The sequence below is a fragment of the Solanum tuberosum genome, unplaced genomic scaffold (assembly GCF_000226075.1).
Source record: "Solanum tuberosum cultivar DM 1-3 516 R44 unplaced genomic scaffold, SolTub_3.0 scf00021, whole genome shotgun sequence".
In the NCBI taxonomy this organism is placed as follows: Eukaryota; Viridiplantae; Streptophyta; class Magnoliopsida; order Solanales; family Solanaceae; genus Solanum; species Solanum tuberosum.
The window spans coordinates 361,991-371,025 of NW_006238947.1; positions in this window are offsets into that span (position 1 = coordinate 361,991).

Below are 9,035 nucleotides of genomic sequence, written 5' to 3' on the forward strand. Positions count from 1 at the left end.
ATTGGTCAAGTACTTTTAGTACATCACAAATATTGTGGTACGTTTTATGGTGAACTACCGAAAGGGCAAAAGAAGGAAATAATTTCTTGCCATAAAAATTGTCATTGGTTATGTATCTCTGCGCACCAAAAATATTTTGCCAGATATTAAATAAAAGGAAGGAGATATTAATGACAAAAGTAAATCAAGAAACAAGTTTTGCTTGTAATGATTTTGACCATGACAATAATGATATAAATTTCTCTTTGAACGAGATGTCACCACACAAACAATGTTATGAAATATGTGGTAGTATCAAATGTTAATTGTGAGCTTTGGTGAGCTAATGTGCTACTACCCAAAGAAATAAAATTGCTCATGATATTGGAATTGTAGTAAGTCTCGAAAGAAACTTTTTAAGTGTCAAAAAAATAGTCAAAGAAAAAAAATATTGACACTATAAATATGAAAAGATTTAAGATCTTCATATTACTACATCAAAGTGGGTTATAAATATTTACGTGAAAGATTATCCATATTTGCATATTGTTTGTGGTAACTAAGTATGAGCATGATGATGGAATCACATACAAAATAAACTAGAAGGTTATTAAATAAATATCAGTTGGCATGGCCGGTTGATGACCATCCCGATTTAAATATGATACGAAAATTACAGAGAATTCACATGGTTATATATATTGAAGAAATAATAAATTCTTCAAGAATTCTCTTGTGTTGTTTGTTCTCATGATAAGATTATCATTGCACAAGCTAAGGTTGAGATTGTATCTCTTGAAATTTTGAAATATATAAAAAGGTGAATATGGGTCTGTTCACCTATCATGTGGACCATTTACTATATATAGATGCATATATGTTATGGTCACATGTGCTTTATTATCAACTTGCAATTTAATATTTTTTTTGCAAAGGTTATTTACTCGAATTGATAAATTAATAGCACATTTCAAATAATAAAATTATATTGATAATGCTGGTATATATCCAAGTGGTTTAAGCAGAAATTTTATGCCTCCAATTAAAGCTAAACCATTGGTTATGAGAACAAAACTTCCAAAAGAAATTGGTATGAGATGTGTAAAGTGTAGCAACACTTGTACACATCAATAGGGGCGGACCCACGTGTTGTCCAGGGGGTTCACCCGAACCCCCTCGATAAAAAATTACACTATATATATATACTGAATTTTTTGGATTTATGTGGATATATATATTTTGAACCCCCTCAATGACAAGGTGAAGGAGATAGCCCAGCGGCAGCTCCCTTCAATATTAAGCCTGACGTCCAGGGTTCGAATCCCTGGGTTAGCATTTTTTTTTTTTGTTTTTTACTTTCAGTTTTTTTTTTTTTAGTTCCAGTTCCGATTTTCATGTTTTTTTAGTTTTTTTTAAATAAAAAGTGCTAAAATGTGGTGTTAAACCCAAAAAATTCAAGGGTCCCATACTCCCATTCCTAAAAGCTAATAACTTTTTCACTTTCCAAATCCCTAAATCACTTTCTTGTTCTTCCCCAACACTCAAAACTCAAAATATTAAAATCATCTCCCTATAATATTCTATTGTTGATTTGGCATATTTTTAAAGGGCTAACTTTTTGTTTCACTGTAATCACTTAAGTTAGTTTCAGATTTCTTGTAACGAAACTAACTTTTTGTACCTATAAACTATATACTACTACTTCCTTGAATTTTTTTTTTGTTGGCTTATTTACACGTTTATACTTTTATTTTTCGAACCCCCTGAACGAAAATCCTGGGTCCGCCACTCCACATCAAGCCAACAAGGTTCCCCTATCACAATTAATTCAAGGTCAGAAACCAAATAATACATATCTAGAAATTTAAATGTGCGATATATTATTTCATTGCTCCACCATTACGGAATGCACAAAGATGAGTCCCCAAATAAGGTTGGGTGAATGTTAGATTCTCTAACATTAGGGTGAGATAAGCAACTGAAAAATAAGTTATACATAATGAATTATCATTGGTATGATCCTCATTGAAGAGATAATTTAAGTCAATTGTCAGACGCATCTCTGACCCAATGTTATAATCCAGTTATAAATGCTCCAATGAAAAGTCCTTGAAGGACATAATTTATGGCATGCCTGAAGCGTGATAAATTAATCGATTCGAAAGATAAAACTTCTTGAAGAAGGAAAGGAGCAAATGATCAAGATGGTCTTAATAACGAGGCAAATGCTATAGAAAGAGCACCGTGAAATAACACTTTATAAAAACCTTGGCAAAGGTTCAGGTACCTGGAAATGATGAAAAATAAAGTGAGCTTGATAAGTTATGTCACATTAGAATCGATATCAAATAATCGTCGACGATATCTTGAATATAATGTAGCGCTCAAAATTATAAATGGTGATGAGGATCTTGATATTAAATCTGTCGAGAGTTGACAGATAAATGATTGGCCAAAGTAAATACAATTCAAGTATTTCTCTATTTACTTGGAAAAGTGATGTTTTGGACTTATTTTGTCCATATACCAGATATAATGTCAGTGAGGGTACAAATAAATTATTGTGCGATAAGAAAAATCGTAAAATATAAAGTACGGGTTGTGCATTGAAAAATAAAAAAAATTCGCGAAAGTCCTGACATTATTGTATGGAGATGTATACTTCCAAGGTGGATGCAATAAGGTTTCTATCGGTCTGACAATACATGAAACACTTGAATATGCATGATGAATGATTATCATGTCTAGCTAGACAGTAAATATTAGATGAAAATCCTCGAAGGATTTAAAAGGTTATGAAGCGATTCCATTTAATAGTACCCCAATGGTTGTAAGATCGCATATTATAAAGATCAATTTTGATCTCATTAAAATGGTTAGAAAGTACCATGTCATAGTGCAATTGGTGCACTTATGTATCCTGCTATTATTATTCATGGTAAATAATTTTATTAGAATGCATGCAAAATATAACATCACTCTTATCGATGGAGATATTAGAGTGAATCAAATATCGATATAAATTATTTATTCTGATGAATTGTGTCAAGATTTATTGATCGTGAAATTGCAGGAAAAATTATTATTCTGACCAATTGTGTCAAGATTTATTGATCATGAAATTGCAGGAAATTATGAAGTTTGAACTCATGAAAGTTATATATTTTCATTTGGAAATACTGTCATTTCAAATCATTCCACAAGACAGTCAATTTTACTGAAAGTGTTTGTCAGTGCTTGATTGTTGCTGCTAACAAATCGAACAAGCAATTTGTCTACATCAACAAGATCGCAAATTGTGTGTTTTTCAAAATATATATTTGGTTGAGATCAATTAACATACCCAGAAAATGTGTGATCTTCCTTCGAAAAGAGATATTTCAACAACATTATATGAAGACAATGCCTCGTGTGCTCAACTAAGAGGAGGATACATCAAAGAAGACTGAGCAAAATATATTTCATCAAAGTTCTTCTTCTTATTCATGATCTTCAAAAGAAGGATGTAAACGATGTTTAACACTTCGTATTCACCAAGACATTATCAACTTCAACCTTTGAGAAGTTAAGATAAAGATTGGAATGCGTCATCTTCGAGTTGTTAAGTGATGTCTTAATCAGGGGGAGTATAATACGCGCTGCACTCTTTTTCCCTTAGCCGAGGTTTTATCCCACTGGTGTTTCCTGGTAAGGTTTTTAATGATACAACTACCAATGCGTATTACAACTTACAAGATATGTGTACTCTTTTTCCTTCACTAGGATTTTCCCCATAGGGTTTTTCCTAGTAAGGTTTTAACGAGGCACATTATCTATTAAGACATGGACATCCAAAGGGGAGTGTTGTAAATTGTATGTCCACACTATTGACACCCAATTTTGGACCTCCACAATATATATTAACCATCGAGCTTCTTAAAATTCAAACGATTTGAAATAATTAATTTTTATAAAGGTCAAAATATTTTCAAGTTATTTTTAATCAATTTTGTCATTTTTATAATTTTAGATAATATAATGTTTTATATAATTTTGTATATAATTGGTATATTTTATGAATATTCAAAAATCGTCTCAAATAGATTTTAACTTTAATTGAATATTTGGTTAATTAGTTTAGTTATATAATAATTTACATTCTTGAAATAATTAGTTTATAATTAAGTTAACTATTTTATTTCGTTGAGTTAAGAAGCTCATTGATTAATTTGTATTAATTCGTTTTATCTCAAGTTTGGCCAATTCATCGTGTAATACTTTTTCCATAATAATTGAGAGGTCTCCAAATGTTGACAAAATCTAACAGCAACAATAATTGGGCCCTTTTTATCTTAATCAACCCAAATCCCCAACCCCATTCACGTTCCAGCCCGCCAAAAATTCCCATTCTAATCCTAATCCCTAATTACAACAGTCCAGCCCCCTTCATCCGTTTTTCCCACATCCCATTTAATTTCCAGCAAATCCCACCCTTTTAATTCACAGCCCACTCCACTCCAATCCCCCGACCCGGTCCAAATTATTTTTCCTTCACAAAAGGAAGACCCATCTAATGTTACCAGTGATGAAACGACAATAATCCTAGCAATACATATAACGTACATCAGCTACACCGACCCCACCCCTGTTCATCTTCTTCACTCTAATGACAAGAATCCCAGAACATCGTACAGTAGGCAGCGATTCAGTCCTTAGGGTTGTGGGATCGATCCACGTCGCTCCCCAAGGACAATCGAATCATCTCAGCCATCTGTCTCCCTTTCCTCTTCCGGAATGGGCGAAAATCGCAAGAAAAAGGTGCTTCACCGAATTGGTGAAAAGATTTTGAAATTTGATTTAATGGGCCTTGTTCTCATCCGAAAAACTCCCGCCTGATCCCCACTTTTTCTGCCCTAATTTCATTCAATATATACTCTCTCTTTGTTCATTGAAAAAGGGGGAGAAAAAAAAATTGAAAAAAAAATTGATTTTGTAGACTGATACGAAAGAGCAGCTTAGGTGAAATAGATACAAGATACATACAAAAGGACATCTTTAAAAAAGCAAAGGAAATAACTAAGGCTAGTTTAAGCTTCATTCCTCTATTTTGTTTGTCATAAGTCTGATTAAGGACGATATTCTGCTCGGATTCTTCGATTACTGTTAGTGTCTGAGTTGTCGTGGTGAAAGTCGTCGCTCAGCTTGTTGCCGTCTCCATTTCGCTGCATTGAAAAAGGTAACAGCCTCTCGACTTTCTCGTCCCTTATATTTCAAAAATAGTGTTGTTTTCTGGAAGTCTGTTTTGCTACTGATGGTTGTTGAGTTCTTGACATACCGATACGTCTTATTTGTAATGTTTTAGTTATCCTATTGTCTGATAATGAGTGTCATTTTCATTCTTGTTTATTCGTGCCTAGCTTTACTGTTATGTTGCTGTTTATTTCAAGGGTATCCCACTATCTCTTCTTAAGATTATTTGCTTGAATGTTGATGAACCTGTGGGCTCTTATTTTCTCGTGATTTTTAGTTGATATGAAGTAGCATGTTGTATCAATTGCAGTGTGTTAGATGAATAGCCAGCTGCTCTATTTTCATTTAAATGGATATCTTATGATCCAGTGTGTCTCATCCGAGTTAAGCTCACGTCTCTTTTCGCTCATTTTTCTAGTCGAAGAATGCTTGTTGTTTGTAAATTGATCTCCTAAAAAATGCGAAATGCTTTTAAAAAAAAATCATGTTTATTCCCTCTCATGCTCTGTCATAAATCTTGTATGCCATAAATGAGCCAAGTCGCATATTCGGTCTAAATTGCATTCTCACCATGATATACTACTGCCTCATTATTATATGTGTTTGTTCAGCATGAGTGTTCTATTCTTCTTTTAAATAGTTTCTACCAATAGTATTTTATTTTAGAAAAATCGTGATTCACCGCTTTGACTCCAAATTTTATTTTATTTTGTGTTCAACTATAGTAGCCTAAGTCAATGTGATCTTTCAGATTTCAGACTTATAAAGCCATCCAGTCCTTCATTTTGAATTCCACGTGTAACCATTTATGGTCGGTTCTTCGGGTAAATGCTTTGAAAATTTGTTAAATCTGAAAATTCGTGACACTTGCTTCCTTAAATCGATCTGTGAGTCTTTTGGTAATAGAGTGCAACTTTTTTTTTATATATCACTTTAGCTAATTCACTACTGGACCTTATTATGGGTATTTTAATTTGAAATGAATGCTTTTTTTTATACGCTTGCAGTGGTTCATTTTCGGATATTATTATATGTTGGTTGTCTTAGTGAAAAGGTAATTAGTGGGTTCCATATGGGTAGTTGCATTTGGATATAGAATTATAGTAGTGAATGACACGCTCTCTCTTGAAGTTTTAATGCCTTATCGTCAGTATTTCCTAATCTACTAACTATTGTCTCATCTAATTGCTCACTCCTCTGTGCTTTTCCTTTCCCTTTTTTTTTTGTTAGTCTTTAATTTTATGCTATTTTTTGTGTTGTTTTGGAGTTTGACTTGGTTAAACCTAAGTTTAAATAACTCCCAACAACTGAGTGTTATGGTCCAGTTCTTATTAGTCTCTTGTGGATTATCAATCTACTATGGATTGAACTTCGTTTAAGGTCAAATTTAAGTCAAAATTAGTGTGATTATTTTTCGTCTTGTCATTGTGAATAAATGCTAACTCTTATTTTTTTATTTGTGAAATTTGTCCGAGTCCACTATGAGCTCATCCTATTTTGCATTTCGAGAGAGCCATAAAGGCTCAAATCCCTTTTTCGGGTCAGCCAGCTATAAAAGTCGACGAACAGGTCCCGAAGTCAAAAGAAGCAGCGGATCGAGAAATTGAAAATTTGGGCCGAAGGCCCACTCTCTATTTCAGAGATTGTATTTTGTTATTTATTGGGCCTAAGCCCATCTAGTCGATATTATTATTCTTGTTAGATTTCTAGGACAGGTGAAAGAATTGGGCCTAAGGCCCAAAGATAAAAAATAATATTTTTTTTATGTTAGTTTAGGACAGGGGCATGCGACTTAAATTGGCCAAAGGCCCAAAACGAAAATGGGCCCAAATACTGGCCTAGGCGGACAGAAAACCAGATTTGGGCCCAAATCTCTTTCCCTCCTTTCTTTGTTGTGTTTATTTACTCGTCATTATCTGCTATTAATCTTAAGGTTTCAAAACTTTCAAACCCCCAGAAGACACCCATTTTGAATTAATCATTTAACTAAATTATTCGTCTTTTACTTGACTTTAAAAATAAATAAATAAACAAATAAGTTTACAAAATACTTCATTTAAATAATATTACAATATTTTTTTTTATTATTTTATTATTTCTCCCGTAAAATGGTCCTAACTATAAAATAGTTCAAATTTCGCAAGTTCAGTTAAGTTAAATTATTTTAGCCAAATAGTTAATTGTCGGATAACCGCGTGTTAGCGGGTATTTCGGGTGCTTTCAAACCCTTCCCGAAATGCTAATAAGAACCCTGAACCCCTTTAAATATTTTCATTAGATTTTTTGTTTTAGTCTTTTGAAAATGATAGTTTTCTTGATTTTTCTCAAAAATTAAGTGGCGACTCTAAACCAATCCAAAATATATTTTTAAATAAAACACACACTAATATGTTTAGTGGTGTAAGATTAATACACACACAAAATGCCATGTGGTGTATACTAATTAGCCATTTGATATACTTGGTTCCCAAAGTGTATACATGGCAAGATGATATCCATGTATTACACTTTGGGCACAAGTAATACAACTATATATACCCCTATTCTTGTAACAAAGAAAGAGACAAGAGTAAGTGAAAGGAAATACTACACATACTATTTCTCATCTTCCTTATTATCTTAGTTTTTATACTTCATTTTATAACAATACCATCTTTATTCGGATTTTTTTTATAGGAAATGAACTATAGTTACTTCTGAAACAACCTCTCTACCTCCACGAGATAGGGATAAGGTCTCCGTACAATCTACCCTCTCCAGACCTCACTTGTGGGATTTAATCTCACTGAGAATATTGTTGTTGTAAATAAACTAAAGTTACTTTGGAAACAACCTCACTACCTTCACGAGGTAGGGGTGAGATCTGCATACAGTCTAACCTCTCCAAACCCCACTCATGGGATTTCACTTAGAATGTTGTTGTTGTAAATAGACTAAAGTTACTTTGGAACCAACATCTGTACCTTCACGAGGTAGGGGTAAGATCTGCATACAGTCCACCCTCTCCAGACTTCACTTATGGAATTTCACTGAGAATGTTGTTGTTGTAAATGGACTAAAGTTACTTACAATGTTCGGTTTATTAAACTTGCAGCCCTATTATGATGAGTGCTGGAGAATTGGAAAGTGGAAATGCAGGAAAGCCAGCTAAATTGATTAGGCAAAGGTACAGAGAGGTCGCAGAAATCATCAGGAAGGGAAACAGTGTTGCCTCTTCATCAGGAAGGAGTTGATTTCTCAAATCGTCAATGACAAACAAGTAAAATGTATGTTGTATGTGTGACATCTTCATCTGATGATCATAAAGTGTACATAAGTTGATCTTATAATCGCGCGATTTCACTTAGGCAGACATACTATATGTGCGAATATAGTGTATCCACTACAGACTATTTGTTATTTCCTGTATTCAGATTAGCAAACCAGAAAAAATAAAAGATGAAAAGAAAAACACAAAGAACTATCCGAGTCCACAGAACCCACTGTGTGTCCTTAAGAAATTTAATCCCCTCAAGTACCCGAGGTTGCAGATTAATTCCTCCCAAGATAAAACGGATTAACCATTAAAGAAGTAGCGGTACCTCAAACTTCGATAATTTCAACGAACTCAAAATGACAGCAACGAATCACACACACAGACACGATCGATCGATTTTGTTTTGTAAGAAATGTATGCAAAAGAAGGGAAGAATTCGATTTTGAAAAATGAGAGAAAACCTCTCTATTTATAGCCAACAAAGGGTAAAGGTCACAACCCTTTGGAAAGAAGACAACCTTTCAGAAAGAAGACAACCTTTTAGAAAGGTCACAACACTTTGGAAAAGGCA